Source organism: Fringilla coelebs (assembly GCF_963513975.1).
Source record: "Fringilla coelebs genome assembly, chromosome: 2".
Classification (NCBI taxonomy): Eukaryota; Metazoa; Chordata; class Aves; order Passeriformes; family Fringillidae; genus Fringilla; species Fringilla coelebs.
Window position 1 is genome coordinate 69,222,024 of NC_140029.1, and position 22,105 is coordinate 69,244,128.

The following is a 22,105-nucleotide window of genomic DNA, read 5'->3' on the forward strand; positions in this document are numbered from 1 at the left end:
GAAGCCTGTGCAGCTTCATAAGTTAATGACAGAAGTCAAGTGCCTCATCATGTAGTACAAATCCAAACATTTTATTACATGCTGTATGCTACTCCCTACTTATTCTAGGCAGTAAATGAACTAAAATTGAACCTGATACTGACATTTGCCATAATTCTTTAGAGTATCTCTCAATTCCATCCTTTGACAATTGCCATCACTATTTCACAGTAACTACTGAACTAGTTTTTCTATGTGGCCACAACCTGCTTATAACTTAACCAGAGATTAACCCAACTAATAACTTACACTGGCAAACATGCAGATGTTTCCTTTAATGAGTACTATAAAATGCCCTGCAAACTTGAGGCATCAAAAAAGTGAAAAAAATAAAAAAAATTAATCATGCGGTATTTATACAGGGATTAATCCATACTGGTCATCCTTTTTTCCCCTAAGTAATTTCATTCAGCTTGCAAGCAGAGAAAACAAAACCCTCAGCCTCAGGATTGTTCTACACAAGCCAACTTCATATATTTTATTCATTTCAAGGGGCTATATAGTAAGGAAAAATAGCTCTTGCTACTGAGATTTCTAAAAAGGAATTTATGAAAAGTAAAGTTTGCTACAGGGAAGACAGACTGTATTTAGAACTATTGTGTATGTTTACTGATTTCCATCATACATTTATAAAACTAAATCACACATTCATTAGGCAAAACTGTTTATAAAGGCATGATGCTTGCAGTTCTTTGCTCAAGCAGATCTAGAGGTTTATCCCACAAAAATTATTTCCATTATTGTACTCAGATACCTTTGCAACAGCAGTCAAATTTTTATCTATTTTGAAAAGGTTTGTTTTTAAGCTTTATCAGGACTTAAAACTACTGTTCCTTAATTCAAGATGGCCTAGGATATTTTACTAAATTACTTCTGAACTAAAGATTAAAAAATCTTATGATGAAACCCAGAAGGAGATAAGGACATAGGCAGAAGGTCACAATTTATCTTACTGAATTTTATGATACACATTCTTATTTATTTGTCTTCTGTGTTAAAGACATATAGCCATACATGCAGGCTGGCGAAATGTATCCCACACTAACAGCTTTCCGTTTTGGAACTTTTTGGCTTATGCCCAAATTTTCAATCTTAGCACAGCAGTAGCTGTATATTCGTGTGCTCTTCCACACATAAGTCATTGGTGCTTTACCTAGAAGTTCATGCAAAAATCTGTCACAGTCTGTGCTAATGTGCTTCTCTGAGCTTTTTTAAAGTAAAAAGCATGCATGAACATCAAAGCACAAGCTGCAAATGATCGTTTCTAATCTTAGACATGTATCAATTATTCACTAGCTTGTTCTGCTTGTGCTTTATCATATAGACTTCACCATGGCAACACTGTTCTTCCCTTCCCAGCCTTAATCAGTGAATCTGTAAACTAATATTAGACCGAGCTGCTGGATTACTCAATATTCTACTTATTACACCATGAACACAGACATGTCTTTCTTATTACATCATGAACCCTACACAGCTTCCAAGATATCAATAAATTTTCATTTGTTCCAAAATAGAGATGGTAGCTACAAACCAGCCAATTCCTCTCTTACTGCTAAATATAAATATGTAGCTTTGAAATACCACTAGCAAAATTCAGAATGGATTTTAATGTCTGGATGCAATACCTCTTCTGTGGTCTTTTCACAAACTAGGAAATGACTGACCTTCCAAAACCCATAAATTTTAAATTCACTCTTCAGTTTTCAAACTATTTCACTTGTTTTCAGCAAGTACCTTAATTTAAATATGTTGTATGTGACAGTCTTCTTGGTATGATACGATTTCAATGTTTTCTTTCTGTTTCTATATGTTTTCCAGCATTATTAAACATATATATAGACATAAAAATGCATCTTTTTCTAGCTCATTTGGGCTGAACTACTTTGTCCCTTTCAGTGATTTTCTTCTAATTTCTCTCTTCTTTTCGTCTAATTAGCTTTTTCTTCACCCATTTCCCTTGTGTTTCTCCAACACTCTTGATACTGTTAATTCTCAGCCTCTTTTAGCTGTTCCATCACACAATCATACTTCCTTTCCCCTCCAGACTGTTAAAATTGTTTATGTAGCTCATTAATACAGAAGAGACATCCTTAATGCTTTAGTGCTGCAAGGTTTCTCCCCCTCACCTTGGAAAGCAGAACAGCCAACATTTCTTGTTTCCCAACTCTTCCTTTTTCACAAAGGTGTTCAACTTGTGATACCTTTGCTGGGGTCTCTAGGGAGTACTGATTAAAGTTATGCTTTTGAGCATCTCATTATCATCCTGGCAGCAATTTCTAAGGCTTTTATAATATATAAAAATCTTAATGTGCCTCTAATATGCAAAAATCTAACTACAGTATTAACGGCACAGAAACTGTGATATACACAGAGAGTTCATGTCCCTTCCCAGTAAGTCCTTAATATTGTTCCCATATTGTTCTTGGTTAAAATGATGAACTGTGTGATATTTCCCTTACACATTCCTTATCTTCCCCACAGTTAAAAGGAAGTTGCTTCACAACCACAAGACTGTCTGGCAAAGGGGGCTGTTCGCTGGCTGACGCTGGATCATGTCAAGGCTGCTCCTCTCTTTTTGCTTGGGAAGTGTGGGACTACACTCTGTGTCACCTTCAAGTGCTGGCAGCCTCCCTTTGGTTTCAGCTGAGATGGAGTTTATTATCTCCTTAGTAGCTAGCACAGTGTATTTTGAATTCAGTTTGAGAATAACATTGACAATGCTGTGATGTTTTGGTTGTTGCTAAGTAGTGCTCACCCTAAGTCAAGGACTTTTCAGCTTCCCATACTTTGCCAGTGAGCAAGGGCACAAAAAGCTGGGACAGAGCATGACTGGGACAGCTGACTCAAACTGGCTAAAGAAATATTCCATAGAACATCCTGACAAGTATACAAACTGGGGGAGTTGGTTGTGCGGGGAAGACTCAAAATACCACTGAAAAATGCATGTAGTTAGGATTTTTTAAATACTTTTTCCTGTGCATCAATGACAAGGTCACCACACCTCCATATTTTGAGCCAGCCAGTGATGCAGACATTCCCAAGACAGCTAACCATAATGCTCCATATGTGAATATAAACCACTACACTGCACATCTTTCTGGGAGCAGAAGCTGCTCCATCAGCAACAGAGGGCCCTAGGATTACACTTACAGTTCAGCTCAGTTTATACACACTGCAAACTCCTCCTGCTTCAGCTTCCTTACTCCTGCACAAACACTAAGTCTCTAACTTCAGTGATCTTCTAACTTCAGAGCTTGCCAAGGAACTGGAAGATCATGACCACACACAAGGCAAAACTTAGGCTCTTGACTCAATCTCCTCATTCCTACACTGGATAGCAGGTGCACCAAATGGCACTAGGAGCCATTTCTCACCATGCAATTTGCCCTATTTACAGCCATGGATTAAAATCCCAGTAATGAAGCACAGAACTCTCAGATCACAACACAATTTGACTTCAAGAGTTTGAAGAGATGGTCTCACAGACAGCCAAGCTCACTCAGCAAACAGTTGACATCTAAGACAATAAGGTTTCAGAACTTGAACTTCAAATTGTTTAACTGTTCTAACTTCGATCCAAAAGGAGAAATCTACAACCCTACCTATACAAATTATACTTTCTAGTTAAATTATATTGGTAAAGTTACAATTTATGCAAATAAACTGGATTTTAAAATAAAAGCCTAGCTACAGGAACTGATAATATTGAAGAATTTTTACTAGAAGTACTGAAAGCTATCAGCATCCTCAAATGAGACCTTATTGTTAAGCTTAGGATGAAATTTAAGAGTTTATTAAAAAAATACGGAAAATACTTCTTTAGAGAAGAAAATGTTTATTTCAAGAAACAATAAACTAAACTGCTATTTGAAAATCTTGCCTTGAACAAACTTGCTTATTTTAACATTGTTATGTAAAAAATGCTCTGTTTGTTATCTTTCACTGACTACCAACTAAGTCTCAATAATCACTTTAAGTAGTAAAATTGATATGATGAATATACTCATCATATAAACAAGACTACGGTGGAAAGCGCTCTTTTCCTATTTAACGTCGTTTTCCATCTAACCAGCAGTGAAATCCACAGGACTTTCTGAATCATATGTAGCCCAATGATGGAGACTTAGTATGGGGATTTTTTAATTGAAATTGTAGAGCAATATTCCACAGCTGATATTCAAAAGTGTGAGGTTATATAAGGCAAGCTAGAGTGGATTTATTTTCAATCTTAAAAAAAAAAAGATTAACAACACACCCACCACAATCTGCACTATACACACTAATTAAAACTTAATTAAGTTTTCAGATCTTTTAGAAAATAAAAGGCCAGACAGTTAATGGATGCAGTACTTTCTGGTTATGACTGATAGTTTTAAGTGGAAATTAAAAAAAAAAAAATAGTTCCAACTTAATTAAAAATAGCAATACTATCTATTCAAAGACAGATATGACTACACTCCAAATTTTAAGATGACTTTTATTTGAAAGATTACTTGTCATGACAACTGGACCCATCCCAAATTGCTATTAAAGCCTCAAGCACTCAGTAATGTTGAGTGGGATCGATCCCTCCAGCAGCAGTGAGCATACAGACAATTTTGACAAAGTACAGCAGTCCACATCTTAAAAGTTCATTAAATTATGCTCCTTGTCTCCTTAAGAGCATCAAGGGCCATAAAATTTCTGACCTTAGAATTTTTCCTCAAGACAGTTCAGAGGACACATGTCAGCAATTATTAGGATATTTTAGCTCTGGGTTACTGTAACTGATTTATGTCTCTTATATGGCAAAAGGGCCTTGATTTAGTTTCACACACACACAAGTGTCCAGTGCTGCTTGAGATGCTGCAGGTGTCAGCTGGGGAGGATACAGATCTCACATGGGTGAAATTAGTTACACTTTCATGGCCTTGCTTGGGACAAACAAAACTAAGAGACAGACCCTGAAATCTGTTCCCCATGCCCCAAATACCGAAGAAATTTGAATATGCTTCAGGAAACAACAATGATGGTTTTAAAGCATTTAAACTGGTAAATAGACAGGAGAGAGAAAAAGAAAAGGAAATCCGACAGATCTTAGCTCATTTAGCTCTATCTTGTGTAAAATTTAAGGAGATTCACTACAGATTACACAATATCATGTCCTAGTTGGTCACCAGAATGCCTATGATTAGCAACTTTTGCTTCTGAGTTTGACATCCCTACATATAAAAGAATAAAAATAAGTATTTACACAGAGATGTCAGAGCCTTTTCAGGTAAGAAATGGAGATCACAACCCATTAACATTAACTACAGAAAGTCCCCAAATCTACTTTTAACTTCCATGGATTTATGCACAGCTGGGGGAGATGAGGAATGACAAATGAACTGCAATGACTCTTGCCCTCTTTGACAGTTACATAAGCTAAGCTGGTCAGTTTATTGAAAGTAGGCACACTGAAAGCCTGAAGTCACTCAAGTTAGGCTAGGACAGAAAGCATGAAATGGGCTGATCTACCAGTCATACCCACAGACTTTGTTTGGTTTGGGCACTATCTACATACAACTTACTGCATGAGGAGAGTTCATGAAATACATCAAAGATAACGGGCTGTATATCAGATTGGGCAAAAAAAATCAATTAGTTCCAATGATTGGTTATTAGCACAGTGTACACAGGCACAACGTACAGACTGTTCCAATATGACCATAATGGTTTTTCACATTGTGGACTTTCTTGCAGTGGCATCATTAAATTATAGCTGATTTAGCAAAAATTTTAAGCCATCAGAATTTCTGCTAGCAAAGAAGCTCCTGTGCTGCTGAGGAACACCTAGGCACACTCATTCTTCAGCACGTTATTAAAAAAAAACCCAATCAAACAAAAGAAAAAAATTGCATTGTTGATCTACATGCAAAATGCTGGTAATGATGAGCCAAATGTTATTGTATAGAGAGCAAATGTAGTATGGAAAAGGCTTCCAGCAAGAACTCTTGATAGGTCAACACAGAATCAGTCCAGCTGCTTGTAAGAGTGGTTTGGTAGGCAAAAAGGATGTTCTTCCTGCAGCTAGCACACTGTAGGAAGAGCATCCTTTGGTTCACAGCTCCTTTGTCCCCAGAGCAGTCCACCTGTGTGCAGTGATGTGCTTCTGCTTTGATCATGAGCAGATCTAGAGACTGGAAACCCACCAGCAGCACTGACAGCTTTGATGGTAATGCCAGTCACTTCCACCTACTGTTGTTGGTACTGGATCTTTGATGTTTATGAGCAGCTCCCATTTCAACAGTAATTGTAGGAATCACTAAAGAGTGACCAAACAGCATCATTAACTTGTTTTAAAATCCTGACAAATGCAAGAATGATTGATTTAAAGTAAAACTGGATCCCTCACAAATACATCTATGAAGCATATCTAAGAATACTTCAAAAGCACATATGCTAGAATTAATTAAATAAAGAAATACTTATTCTGCTAGTCTACATGCAGAGAGCTTCAAACACAAGATCTGTGTCTGCTACTGGAAGAAATACTTGTGTGTGCTGGGAGGAATGTGTTAAAAAGCCAAAGACTGGTGAGGAGGACTGTAAATCACTCAAATGACCTTGCAGCTGGAATAGCCCTTGATAAACCTGTGTGAACTGCAGGCCACTGATTCTTTAGCATTGGACCAAAACTTAACAGTACCTGCCTCTCCACTTGTGTGCCTCTGCCTGGGTATTGCTGGTGGATCCCCCAGTTAATGAGGTAATAGAAATAAATTTATTCTTTGTGTTCTAGCTGCAAATTTGTGATTGTTGCACTGCCTGCCAGTGTCACCTCACACAGGTGGTACCTTGCCCAGAGACACAGCAGGCAGAAACTCTAAGAGGTCATGGTGGTGATTCCTCAGAGACAGAGGTCTGAAATGAAGCAGGTATTTGTTCCAGCTAGGCTGTAGCTGCAGCTCTGGTATCTGCTTTGTACTACAGTGTGATGTTTGGTGCCTGGAATTATGAAGATTCCCCAGCCCAAAATGGGCACAACTCTGCACTCCTCTCAATTCAGTCATTACTTCCCATGGGCATGTGACATAGGTTACTGAGATGTTCTTTTGCTAAATGAAGGCTAATAAGAAAACATTGAAACATAGCTTCAAAAACAGAGATGTGGGTTTGTCACTCCTCTCTGCCAACAGAATCCTGCCGTGCGGAAGCTCAAAGAAAGAACACCTTGCCCACCCCTGCCCTCAAAAATTTAACTCTAAGCTTCCTTAATCACAGAGTTCCCACTGAAAGGAACACAGGAGCTATCAAAATAGCTCATACAAGTGCCACATCTAATCCAGCATGCTGTCTGTTCATTAGCCTGCGGCAGATGGTTTGACAGAAGGTGCAAGAAATTCGTCAGCGGACAGTTCTGGATTGGGAAAGTGTCTCTTTAGTTCCTCCAACTAGTTTGCTTGTATTTTGAAGTGCAAAGATTTACAGAAGAAAGGACTTCAAGAATACTTAAATGCATATATTGCATTTAAGCATGTAATCTTTTGCTGTAGAAATAACAGAATCTTCTCACTGCTCAGATATTTATGTCAGTTAATTACATAAACTAATGACACAGCATCTAAAAAGAAGTTCTTGCATACCTGACATTTTTTAAAATTTATTACACAGACTTTAGCCTTTCATCAAAAAGGATAGAGAGAACACACAATTCCCTTTCCTCATCAAGGCTAGTATTCTGCATATAGCGCTAATGGGAGAAGTTTAAAAGTGCCAGGCTTCTCAATCTTGCTTTATAGAGACGTTTTTCCAAAGCCTATTTATCATTGCTGACAATCTCCAGCTTCTACTCTCTTTCTTGACTGCAAATGGCTTCACATAAACAGAGATCTCCATGTCTTTGCTCATAACTGGTTGGGTCAGGAAAAAAATAATTGCAGGGCCTGGCTTATCTGTCAATCCATCAACACAGGGATATTTACTCAGATGTCCCAATGATGTATATGCATTTTATTTTATTCCCTTTGTCAACAAAGTAGAACCTAATGTATGTCCACACTGAAATTCACATAACAAACGTTCACAAACTTTTCAGAATCTTCCATAATTTCTGCAAAGCAAAGTAACCTGCCACCCTCAAGGATATCAATATTAACTTTTCACCCAGCACAGTATCACAGTACTCAATCAATAGGTAACAGTTTAACTATTGCCTTTCGCACTCTTTTTCAAACACAGTTTTTATTAAGAGAACAAAATACTAATTTACAGTTTTAACCTACTCTAACTACTACTGTAATAATAACATAAACTGTATACAAAGAACTGCCTGCCACAGCAATACTCAAATATGGCTTACATGGCATATTAAGGATATAGCTATTCTTCCCCATCTCCCAAAGGGGAAAAGAAACAACAAACCACCTATGTGATCCATGCAAATCTATGAAAACAACAGGCAACCCACTTGGCTGTTTCCTCCTTTCTCTCACTTTTCAATAGTGGTAGAAATGAGGAGAAGAGTAATAACATTACAGAATGCCTCAGACAACATTTGAACAGGGTTCCTTGTCAGGTGGTTTCACTGGCCTGAGGACCAGTGACTTTGATCAGTCACAAATTGTTCTAGAGTCCCAGATGCAGCATTGTGGATCCTCCCAAGGGATGGGGAACATGATCAGATTGTTTCAAGAATGGAGACTCATTTGTGAAAGGTGGGACTGTAGATCCTGTTACTATATACCTCAAAGCTAGGTATTAGCATGTGAACTACTAGACCAGAATTAACAGAAGAAAGACTCCACAGCAATACTTACAAGGCAGAAGAAAGAAAGTAGTGATGGGAAAAGGATAGCATGGAATCACTCTAAAGACAATGAAAAATAGTCAGCTACAGCAACATTCACTTTCCACGCTGTTCCTCTCTACTGACAACTTTGACTGTATGAACTAAGCAAATTTTAGTCTTTTCCATTTTTTATAATAAATGTATTAAAAATCCCACTCTCACTCTTTAAATACGCTTATGAATTTAAATTGCAAATTAACTAAAAAAGTTCAGTGGAAAGCTGGCAAAAGTTAATCATGTCATCATATTAAATACCTTTATTTACAAAGAACTTTGCACACTGTGCAATCTGTCAGAGATAAGAATATGTTCTTGACTGTTCCTTTTGGCCTCTTATTTGTGTAAACTGCATTAACATTTGCAGCTGAAACCCAGCGCAGAATTCAGATGAAAACACCTTCCCCATCCACCCTGAAACAGAGAAAGTAAGAAGAAAAGAACCACCCAGACCATAGGCTTTGGGCTCCGAAGTTGTATTTAACTAAAATACAAAAATAGGAACCTTAAGCAATGCAACTGGGCACAACAAGAATTCAAACTGATTTGTTTCCAGTTGACACTATTAAAAAAAGCTCAGAACCAAATCTAACCCATAGCTATGCTCCTGTGGGAAATATGCCTTCCTCTGGACCTTATTTCCTGTTCAAGAATCTTCAGCCACTACCTCGGGCAAAGAATATCCACATAGTTTCCTCTAAGGACTCATAAATAATTTAGAACAACTTGTTCTAAATAACACCACTAAGAATTTGGAACTTCCACAAACCTATATGCAGCTTTAGCACCCTAAAAATCTTCTACCATAGAACAAAAGGCAGTACAAGAAGCCATCCTGAGCACCAAACCAACTCTTTAAGCTGCTCACCACTCAGTTTGTCCTTGGATCTGCATTCATGCCTTGTACAACAAACTGCTCCAGGCTGAGCTCAGCTGAGCAACGTGTCCAGGTCCAGACACACGGACGCAGCGGGACAGATGCAGCTGCCGAGGTCTGACTTCTGCTGGGGGCAGACCCATTCCTCCCCATCTCCCAAACTCCAGCAGCACTGCACCTTCTGATATGCTCCCTCCTTCCTCCTCCTTGCTACACCCCAGAAGCTGCTCCAGTTGGATCATAGCTTCCTTGATGGTAAGTGACCTTCTCTCCCTCTTTCAGAAACATTCATTCTGACCCAAGACAACACTCAGGGCTAAGTATACAGGCAGCTGTTCTCTCATTATTTTATGATAGCATGGCAGCAGTGTTTTCCAAAAAGACACACTATGTGTACAAAGAATGAAAACAAATTGTGTATTTTTACCTTCCAAGATGACATTTGTAAGCATTTTAGGAACTGCAAGAGCAAAATAAAATACTCATATTATTTTGCTCTTGCACCTGCCTAATGAGACTACTGTAAATGGCCATAGTTGTTTTACTTGCCATGCTTAGAGTGGGGACAAAATACCACTGCAGCATTATTAAGCCTATGTGGCAACAGAAAGGCCTCATTGTGTAAGCCTTCAGTGTTGCTCCTAAACAGGGAATACAGAATTCTCATGTGGTTCTGACACTGCTTATCCAGACTTAAAAAGTATTTTACTTTATTGTTTTATGAGACAAACTTTGAGAAGTGAAGATTCAGGCCTAGATGATTTATAGCTAGCAAATTAGTCACAGCTAACTAATTGTCACAGCTAAATCATGCAATGAAATCTAAGAAGCCACTCAAAAAGTCAGCTTGACATGAGTCTAAGAATATTGCAGATACTTTTGAAGAATGTATTTAAATTAGTATATTCAGAGGCATGTGGTCTACTTTTACTAGGACACCAATGATTTTCAAAAGGCTTTACTGGTCCTCTTTTTTTCCCCATAAATGGTAATTTCTTCCCCTTGATGCTTTATTATGCTCTTTATTCATTCCATTTCCATCCAATCCCATCCTTCCAATGCCTTCCTATCAATCTATCAAGTTTCCTTAAATTAAAAATGACATTTATTTTTGCAATCTTTGTTTTTATTTTATCTCCCTGTTCAGGATTTTACTTCTCACCTCCTGTTTTTACAGTAAGACAGCTCCTGAGAATGTACAGTATGTCAATACCAACAGAACACTTCAGAGTCCTGCAAGGTTTAACTGTGATTGATCATTATTGACTGAAAACAGTTTTCTATTCTTCTTTCTGCAGCTGAAGAAGCAAGATATTGATTTTAATTTGTCATGGGACAACTTCCTATTAGCATGGTATGGATTAATTTCAAGATGACTTCTGTAATATGACTTCCAGAACAGGATTGCTAAATGACATTGCAACAGACCAGAACTGAAATAACACACCATTAAAAAAAACCAAAAACAACTGACATAAATATTGTGTTGGAATATGTTACTCCACAAGTATTTCTAGCAGGAGCCTTGTATTTACAGTATATGTTAAATCTGCTCTTTTTTACAGGCGACCCAATCCTACAGGTGACTCTGCACTCCTTGTAAAACTCTTACAGACATTCAGGATATTAAGTTGAAGGGTATCAAGTAAAAGATATTAAGTAAAATAAACACTCATCAAAATGTCTTGCTTGAATGAATTGTAGCTATTACTGCTTACAAAATACCCATGAAATCTTAGAATTTACAGTGGGAAAAAATGGGGGTCTGACAGTTATTAAAAAGAAGTCAGTATTTCCGATAATGCTTAGTGTCAATAGGACACTTCTAAAAATACAATCTGTTTTCAGCACCTGTTCTAAACTTTTAATACAAAAATAGTTTTCTTTTTGGGGACATATCTCTTTAAGGAGAGCATCAGAATCCCAAGTGCTGCAGAATAATTAAAATACAGATTTCAGGTCTGCTTTGCTAAAGCTAAGAAGCTTATGTGATCACGAGGTCTGCGAACATCTCTCTCTTCCCCTCCCAGTAGTTTTGAACCACTTGACAAATATTACTGACTTTTCACAGGATAGCAACCTGTAAGGTGGTTAAATTGCTACATGCTTTACAGAAACAGATGGCCAAGTGAAGAACCAGCTTCTGACAAACAGCTCCAATAGATTTCCTGAATGAGATGAAGGCTGGAGTATAGATTCACATCATATTACACATTAGCAGAGGCAACATGGACAGAAACCTTACTATGCCTTCAACATAATAAAAACACTGATCATGACCATCACAGGAACCATAAAATACAAATTCATAAGAAAATGAGCTTTACTAACTCCAGACTTCACAGGAGGGCATACTTGCTCTTAATGGCAATCATGTTTAATCAGGAGACAAAAGAAATAGGCCAATATAATATGAAAGATGAATTATGTTATTTTCATTTTCAATCTGCTAATAAAGGTTGTCTAATGAAACTAGTAATAGCCAAAACAATACCTCTCTCAAAACGTCTATTGCTACAAATATCCCTAACAAGCAATTAATATAACTTTTTCTTGTATATAAGATGAAGAATTTTCAGATTCTGAAAATGTTCACTCAGTAATAACCAAGTTGACAGTACATCTATAGGTCAACCAGATCCATTAAATAATTTCTGAACAAATGCTAAGCAAACAGCTTTCCTTCTAACTCATTTCAAATCTCATCATGCTGTGAGGAAAAAGAAAAAAAAAAGTGAGACTGATGAATTCTGTGAAGTCTGTTAAAATTGCCTTTATCACTGACTTAGGAATAGGCTAGGTACAATACCACGGTACAATTACAAACAATTATGTTACTTGTTGTCTGTCATTTCACCCTCAATGCCAACACTAACTACAGCATCATTTGGGGTATTTCATCACACACACAGAGGTTAAAGTCATGCTCTTGCCCAGCAGCACTAAACTTGTCAGTCTTGACAAGTAAGTCTGTTTCTACCATAGGAGAAATTTAGCTTGCTTTCTGAAAGCGCCAGTTTGCATTTTCCTTATGCCAAGTACAAAAGTATGCAGTACTTTTTCTGAAGAACAATATCATCTGCTCAAAATATTTGTGCTTTTGCATGGAATCAGATTTTTAGTAAAGACATCTGAAACAAAATATTAAGGATGTAGCAGCTGATTTCATCAAGTTAAAAAAACCAACCCCAAATTTCACTGCATTGTTTTTATACAGCTTGTCAGGTACACATAAAATGATCACAGTGAATTATCCTGCAGTGAATTAATAGAGGTTTTCTGTTTCCAAATAAAACCTTCCACAAGGTGAGACAAAGACTCTTTTTCGGGGATCTGTTGTCCAAAGAACCTATCTTTGAAAACTAATTTCTGTCTAAATAAGAATACATCTATTGTTTAACTTGGAAGACAGCAATATCCTATAGCACTTCTGAATGTCTTCCACTCCCTTACAAGTGGAGTGGCCCGAGAAGTTCCAATCTTACTCCAGCAAGGTGCTCCAGTTTGGAATCCCGTGCCAAATTTGTATGCTCTGTCATGGCCTGGTATGAAGGCTGCAATTGCTGCTCCAAGACAAACCATGTATTATGATGCAAAAGAATAAAATAAATCCACATCCTAACAATCACTCATTTATGATGACGACTGACACTTGTATTTAAACTCCTTTCAAAGCACTTTAATTAAATGAAGCATGAAGCATGGGCTAATATTTAATAGACCTTAGTAATACTATTTGTAATATCACGTCTTGTTCCAGTTCATTTAAAAATATGTTAAGAGGTTTATAAGAATCTTTTCTTCTGAAGTATAAATTTCCAAGAAGTGAGTCTTAAGTATGACAGTAAACACCTCCTACATTTTTAACCCTCCTTTTAGATATTTGCCTAAAGCATTTAAGATCACTTCTTGGTTGACATGGATAATACAACGAAAAATCAATGAAAGCTATGATTTTTATCAGTGCTATTTTGGGAAATGAACTTCAATTACTACAGACAGAAATCCAGGCTTTAAATTTAGTTCTCACCTCCTGAGCCTGTAGTCACCAGAAATTCTCCCACTGTTTCCCCAGCCTGACACTGCCATCTATAGCAGTCTCATGCGTGCAGCAGTGATGCCAGCACCGATGAGAACAGAATGTGTGGTTGTGTTGCAAACACAAAGCATGTTGTGAAAAACGGGTTTGGATCATGCATGAGTACAAATGTTAGTGACCAATAACTTAAACTGGTGGAGTATTCATGGGATTAACACCACAGCCTACTGACTTCTAGTTTAGGAAAGGTAACTCTTAAGCAGGAGCAACAGCACTCCTTTCAGGGCCAGCTGGGTGCATCTATGCAAATAATGGATTTCTTTATGGAAAAGAGAAATGTAAAGCCACCCATCACACACAGAAGCTGCAGGAACACTGATTTGGAACAGCATTTTCTGCAATTGCAATCAAAGTTCAAACATGTAAGTCCTCAAACATGGTATGGAGCCTGTCAGGAGCTTGTGGTTCGAACTGCAGAATTTCACCATTTCAAAACCCTCCATGGAGCTTCATAAGAAATCTATAAAGTTAAAAAAAGTCATAAAAAATTTCTAATCAGTAACAAAATGAAATTTATACTTAGACTCACAGGTATTCACTGAGTAATACTGACTGCTGCCATTCCACTACACGATGGCAAGTTCATAAATACATACTCATACAGCACATAACCTATTCTTACCAGAAACCATAAATGCCAAGAATCAGAAGCAATTGCTTCAGTACTCAGAAGCAATTGCTTTGAATAAATGAGAGATGATAAGCATCCTTCATTCAAGATGATATGATACTGCAATTAAGCAATATTCAGGAAGAACAGACTGTACTCTAACAATGCTTTTTTATCCCGAGTTCTAAGTGAAGCCCAGAGCTCAGGAGAATAAAGTTAGTATGTATCAATGTAATTTCAGGCTTTTTTGTACATGCTGTTTATATTTTAAATACCTGAAAACTCACTAGGACAGCTGCTGGAACGCAAACTTACCATGTTTTCCAAGTCCAAAATAAAAGACCTAATTAGCAAGTACAGGCATGGTCTCTACGTCAATTCCACAAGAGAAGTTGAAAGATACACGCCCCAGACCTTCCTACAAACTGGTGATAATGGGATTCTCTGAGAAACAGCTTCTGTTCCAGACCTTGCTCTAACACAAACAGAAAAGTAATCTGCAACTGGGCAGGTTTCACATCCAGATGAGTGTTGTCACCACTACAGTTCAAACTATAAACTTTGTGGGCAGAAGAACCTCTTTTTCCCAAATGTCACGTTATCCCAAATCACTCAATCTGGTGGAAAACATTAAATTAATTTGGCCTGAGTCTAGAAACAGTCTGGCAAAAGCAAGCAAATAGAACAACAGAATAAAATACTTGCCCCCCAAATTAGCCACAAATCTAGACTGGTTACTTATATCAGCAACAAGTATGTCCAAAATTATCATAATTATGCATAATAACATCTGAAGAGGCTATTAAACATTATTCAGATTTTAAGCCAATTCCAAACTACAAAGCATCATATTCACCTTGAGCAGGGGATGCAAATTACCTCCCATTTGTTCTCACAATTCCCTCTGAAGCATGTTTTATTAGTCATTGTCACAGACCCCAGTTTTAATTTAGCACAGCCGTTCCAACATACAGTCCTCCAGGCCATAAAACTGAAAGTGTGAGAGCTGCATTATGAAATTCTGTCCTATAACAATAAAGTTGAAGCCACTGACAGCCTTTCTGTCCGCACTACAATAAGCAAACCATTTGTGAGTCTAACAAGAGCATTCCCAGTTTTATGTTGTTGACCAAATTCAAACTGAAATTTATTATATGAATCACTGCTACCCTGATGATCACCTCTTCCAAGACTTTGATCTTAACAGTCCAAGATAAACTGTTTTTCCAACTATGCAAATCACCCTCAAATACTGTCAAATAAAATACAGCCTTAAACTCCTGAAAAGGTTTGATTTTGTGGAAATGTAATATGTAATTTATTTATTTATTTTACCATAATTACATGCTAGCAGGAGATTTATACAGACTGGGAAAAGCATAAACAGACCATGCAGTCCACATTTGAAATAGAAAAAAAGCATTTTAAAGACCTAAAATAAATTTTAAATGGTAAAATTTAAAATATTGAACACATAATCTAGAGTTTAGTAAGCTTGCAGAAGAGATTTATAAATGTCAAGAGCATCTAAATCTCACACCGTCATAACGTGACTAAGTAATATAGAACAACACCACCAAAAACCTGACCCATAGATTTGATTTCTTCCTGAGTGGAAGCTCACTACAATTAGTACCAGTCAATGAATGGGCCTGTCAGGTGTTCCCATCATTATAAAAAGGCAGCTGCTATCTGGAAACATAAGTTAAATTATTTATCAAATGATTCTAAATATCCTCAAATTCAGTGCAGCCAGTCATTCAAACGCCTTCTAATAAATTATTTGATACGGCTCTAATGGAAAGCATGAGTTACTCAGAACCATTTGCTATTAACAGCACCATACTAATGTTTTGAAATTCTACCCAGATACGTCCAGATATAAATCACATTACAAATACATTCCCCTGCTTTTGAGGTATTATCAGCAACATCCAAGAATTTACGCAAATTAAGAAACAAGTAATTTTGACAGCCTTATGCCATGGTGGAGAACATGCAGATTTTTATTCTGCATAGCACAGAAGCTTTTTTTAATTTTCCTGTTGGACAAAAAAAAAAAAAAAAAAAAAGAAAAAGAAAAGTGCCCACATAGTTTACTCCATCAACAGCATCATAAATATCAACCAACACCAGAGCATTAAACAACGCCTATATAGTACAAAGGCAACTTCTCAGTAATAACAGGTTATACTGTATTGTTCGTAGCACATCCCTTCCCAAGGAAAATCTATTTCAAGACTGAAGCCAAAAAGCTTTCCTTCTATTAAAATGAGTAGACTCTCTGTCATTCTAGGAGATTACATATGACACTGTTGATGGTGAAAGTATTCTAGCAAAAGTTGGGAACAAGCAATCTCAATATCAGGTTTAGGAACACAAGGCCAGGGCACATTATTTGAGACATTTACTTAAGGAAAGCACCAACAAATAGTCTTCACCACGAGTTCATGCATTTCAAATTAACATGCTGATCTGCTATTAACCACATTCAAATAAATAAGAAGTGTTAAGCAAATGTTTGGGATTCATAATTTTCCAATGTATAAGAATAAAATCTAGCTACTATACTTAAAATGATGTCACTAAACAATCAGTTCTTTGGTTCGAAACACTAGCATGGCTTCTTCTAGTGTCTAAAACAACAGAAGTACATGAGATGTACATGGGTGATTACTCCTGGATGGATATGAGGTGCACAATGGCAGCATAAGAAACACAAACAAATTGCAGCAGAGGAAAGTGCCAATAGATTAGGAAAAAAAAAATCACCACAAAGATGGTCAAACACTGGCACCACCATAATCACAGAGACTGCATAACCTCCATTCGTGGAAATGCTCAAAACTCACATGGACAAAGTCTGAGCAACATTACCCAACTGGACTTGCTTTGGGTGTGGATACAGAACTAGGTGACAACCAGAGGTGCTTTGCAATTTAAAATACTCTACAAATCAGTGGGTTTTTTTTCCTAAAGCTCCTTTCCCTATTGGAGGTGTACTTTTCCATTTTCATATAGGCTTCATTTTACACAAGTCTCCCAATTATTTGCAGTGGCTTAAAAATAAAAATCAGAAATTTTGCGAGCAATCATGATGAGGTAATTGACAGAAATGATGTAATATTACACATTTGGTGCAATAAGACCCATTTATTTTGTCGTAGTTCCATCACCGGAGTCTGCCGAGATACAGTAGCTAAAACAAAAGCAAACGATTCATTTACAAAGTAATAAACAGCTCTGATCCTTGCAGGCTGTTATCACTCCATCAGCCTGCATCACCCACAAGCTGCAGGTGTTTGGAGAAGAGTGACAGGACAGAAAATGAAGGAAACGACAGATAAAAAAAACTCTAGTGACCCTACAGGAATCATTGCATGAATCAGGTGTGCGCGTACATCAGACCTCGCTTCTCACACCGAAGTCACACTGCAGAGGACAACGCCATGAGTACCATTGTTCACATGCTTCAGGGGTGACCTTAATGAGGACGTAGTAAAAGCATCCCGGGTGCACCTGTGGATATTAACCGGCCCACAGTTGCCTATACCACTGAAACATTTTTTTTTTCTCTCTCTCTAAAGAAGAAAAGGCTTAAGGAAAAAAAAAAAAAAAAACCAAAAAACAATCCCACCACGAGGCCTCCAGAACCAGTTTATTTCCCACTCCTTAAATAAGAACCATGCTATTTTTAAGACGCATTGTGATGGGAAGCACATCTAAAAATAAGTTTGCTGGCGCTCAGCGGGCCAGTGTCGCTCCCCACGCCCGTCCCCGGCAGGGCAGCCTGCCCGGCCCGCGGTCCCCGGGGCCGCCTCGGGCGGGGAGGGGGCCGGAGCTGCAGGTGGGTAGGCGGCTTTGTCTGCGATCGGGCGCTAAGCGACGGCGGCATCAAGGCGGGCATCCGCCGGCTGGCGACAGAGCTCCGAGGAGCAGGAGGAGAAGCGCTGGCGGCGGAGGGGAAGGGAGAGCCCCCACCTCACCGGCATCCCCGAAACTTTCCTCCGGGCCGCCGCGAAGGAAGAGACGCCGCCGCCGCCGCCGCGAGCCCCCGGAGCGGAGCCGGGGACCGCCCGGTGTCCCCGCCTCTCTCCCCGTCCGCCGGGCGCGGCCGAGCGCCGCCTCCCCGCTCCGGCCGCCCGCCATCCGCCGGGACGCGCCCGCCGCGCTGCGCTCCGCCGCCCGCTGCCCTCCCCGCGCCGCCGCCCGCTCACTCACCCGCGCCCGGCGAGCGCAGCCACCAGCGCCTCCTGCCCTCGCTCCCTCCCTCCTGTCAAGTTGAGCCCGGCCTCCCTCCGCCCGAGCTCCCCCCGCCCGGCCCCTCCTTCGTCACCGGGAGCCGCCGCCACCGCCCGGGCCCTCCCCCAGCGGAGCCGGGCACCGCCCCGCCCTCACCTGGTCCCGCCGCCGCCGCCGCGGGGGAGCGGGGGAAGATGGGGACAGCGGAGGCGGCTCCGGGCAGTCCCAGCCAGCGGCGAGATCGCGCCGCCCCGCCCGGAGCTCCCTGGGCTCCTCCCCGCCGGGACGCCCCGAGAGGCGAGGGGGGCGGTGGGCCGGCCTGTGCCGTGCCGTGCCGTGCCGGGCTGTGCCGTGCCGGGCATGGCAGGCGCGGCCGCCTTTTGCCCCTCGGGGAGACACGGAGCGACCTGGGCGTCGCGGCAGGAAAGCTAGGCAGCTTTCCCGGGAGAGCCGGCCGGGATCTCGCCGCACTCTCGGGAGGAGGTGGCAGGAGCCCGGCGGTGGGGCTGCGGAGCCCGGCTGGCAGCGCCGGGAGCGGCTGCAGGCCGGGCGCGTTCCCTCTGTGTCACACGATGCCAGCGCCGCTCTCCGCAGCAAGTGTGCTGGGTCGGATAACCCCGCTAGTGAGGAGAGATGCTCGGCGTGCGAAATAGAAAAGAGGGTGTAAAATGGGGACTTCCAGGGAAACAGCAGTGTTAGTAGTACCTGACTGCAAGGAGGTCTTAATCTGAAGTCCTGGATGGGGTGCGGGTCTAAAATAAGGCGGAGAGGGTTAAGTGAAGTCCAAAAAAGCAGAGAAGCTGCCGTGAGTGCTCTGCGCTCTGATCGGGAGGAGCAGGAACGCGGTGCCGCTGCTGAGGCATCCCGAGGAGAACAGCGCTCCATTATCTGCTCACCGAAGGGCTGGTGGAGGATGGGGTTTTAAGTCAGCGGTCTCGGGTGACTTAAAAGGTAACAGTACGTGTGAAAGGAGTCAGCCAGGAAAGACTTAAACCCATTCATGTTGCTTTAGATCATTTGTAATAATACCGAGGAATAGAGGTAGGAACACAGACAGGTATGAGAAGGTTGTTATAAAGGTGAATGTGTGTGCATGGGAAATACAAACTTTGTCAGCTCTTAATACTAAGATCTATATAAAGTTCTACTCAGCTTTAGGCAGATGGGCTTGTAAAAGCAATTTGGTGTCTTTTTCCTACAAGGAACACACTGTTGCTTAAGCAGCATAGCTGATGAGGCCTGGTTGCCTAGGGAGGGATGTTCCTTCTCCCTGTTTATTTCCTCTGAGTCCTCTGGATCTCTCCCTCTTGGCAAAGTCACCTGCAGTTTTTTTCCTCCTGCCTGTATGCCCGGCTGACATCCATGTGCAGAGCCACCAGTCAAGAGATGTGTCATTACTCTTTCCAAATTCGTAAGACACTCAAGTAAAACTGTGAAATTAGTGGTGACATTAGTCAAGAGGCTAATTGGGGTGTCTCTTCTACTCCTTGAATTCTCATGAAATTTCAGAATATGTAATGTCTTTGAGATTTGTATCCAAATCTCCGCTTGACTTGTCAAACTGGCAGAGGCTTCTGTGAGGGGCATGCAATGACAGACAAAAGGATGGAATAATGAAATAGCCACATAAGCCTCACATTACTTAGGGTTGATTCCAGGTGAAAACTGGACCACATATGACTCATGTTAGTTTGTCATTTATAGCAAAGCATATTTATATTACAGTTAGACACCTCTGTGGGAGCTAAATTACTGTGATTCTCAGTAATTACAAATGGTAATTTTTGATCCAACAAAGATTTTTCCAGCAGGGTGTCACACGCTGGTGAAAGATTAGGTGTTGTCTCTGTATCATCCATACACCATCTGTGCTGTGCATTACTGCCAGGCAGCACAGAGCCATTAGGGGAGAGTGGGGTAACAGACCTCTGCCTGCCTTTTAGTGCTCTCGGCATTCTGCAGAGCAGCCTCTTAAATGTTCTGATGTCAGAGCTTTCAGAGTGAGGAGGCAACAGACAGTGTTTTCTACACCTCACTGCTTCAGCCTTCCCTAAAATCTCATCTTTGGTGTTCTGTAGGAAAACTGCATTTAAATATTTATACCTGGGAACCAGTACTGACCCCCTTACTGTGGGTTCACGTTTTCCATTCCCTTTTCCCAATTAGCCAGCTTTACCATGTTCCTCATTGTATTCCTTTACTCTGCACATGATGTCACTTGTTTGTCTTCGTCTGGAGGCATCTCATCTACCCAGACCTCTGTCTGGGGGATTATGTTATAGGAAAAATCAGAATCTTCATTTTGGATTTTGACTTTTATAACAATTCATTAGAAAAGGAAGGGTACTCTGAGGAGATACAGCAAAAACACTGTAATTACCTTGTGCACCTATAATGTCTTTTCAGGCTGTGTCATCTTATAGGTTGAGACTAAGCTCTCAGAAAACGTCTTGGAATTTAGTCAGGGTGTAATGAGAAGCCAAATTAAATCTCTACACACAACTTTCAAAAGCCACTGGGAAACAAGACTTTAAAGGTTATACAGTAACCTAATTTAAAGGTTACACAATTTTCATCTCCTAGAGGTCAATAAATTAAATCTTGGCCGATTCCCTAGAGTACACTAACAATATAGCTGAGCCACTATGGGATTGATGGTGATTGTGAATGCTGGGACAAAATTTCTAACATTCAAGGGAAAAAGAGGATCAGAGCGATAATTGTGATTTAGAATGACTGGATGAGCCCCTTTGTCTTCAGGTCAGCTAGATTTTGTAATTACATTTAATTAGGAGATCTCTTAAGGCCATGGGTTAGGGAAAATCTGATTTTCTCATGTTTGTAGAAAACAGTTTTGAGAACCAGTGACATCCTGTAGAAGACAATTCTATCCCATCTGTCCTTTTGGGTGTAGAAGGAGGGAGCTATGACAGCATAATGCTGTATTTATCTGTTACGCTTCGAAATACTTCACTTTATTAAAAAGCAGAACCCATGGTATCCTACATCTCTGTGTCCTGTATTTGACAAATACTAGAAGCAGACAAAAATAGGAAATAGTCAGGTTGTGATGTGTTTGACAGTGAATGGAAAGGGCCAGCATTAATTTTGTGTCACTTGAGTACCCCCCACCCCCATGAAAACCAGGAAGGAAGATGGTGGTGCAGATATTATGAGGGGTGTACTGGGAAAAAGTATTGGGTTGCTGAAGGTGGGAACCAGGGTATGAAGTGGAAAATTGAAGGACATTATAGAGGAGACAGGCTGATGTGGAGGAAATATTGAGCTAGAATTTGTGCAAGAAAAGTCACTGCGTGGAAGAGGAAGGAAATGGAGTGTATCTGAACTCTTTGGGCCTTATTTTCTATGACTGGTCTAATAACAGTGGCAGTTCTTCATAATAGTAAATAACAGTACTTAAGACCC

General features: G+C 40.1%; 1 protein-coding gene across 3 annotated transcripts in view; it reads right to left on the reverse strand.

Annotated features, from left to right (window-relative positions):
- FRY (FRY microtubule binding protein) overlaps window positions 1–18,926 on the reverse strand; it is a 224,677-nt gene extending 205,751 nt beyond the window's left edge. For 2 of the 3 annotated variants that reach the window (XM_084200873.1, XM_084200871.1), the window contains exon 1: window positions 18,659–18,724. The gene's annotated coding sequence lies outside the window, so the exon portion shown is untranslated. Of the gene's footprint in view, window positions 1–18,658; window positions 18,725–18,835 lie in introns of those variants that run through there. The other variant, XM_084200872.1, reaches the window with a different exon arrangement.
- Window positions 18,927–22,105: the final 3,179 nt, after the last annotated feature.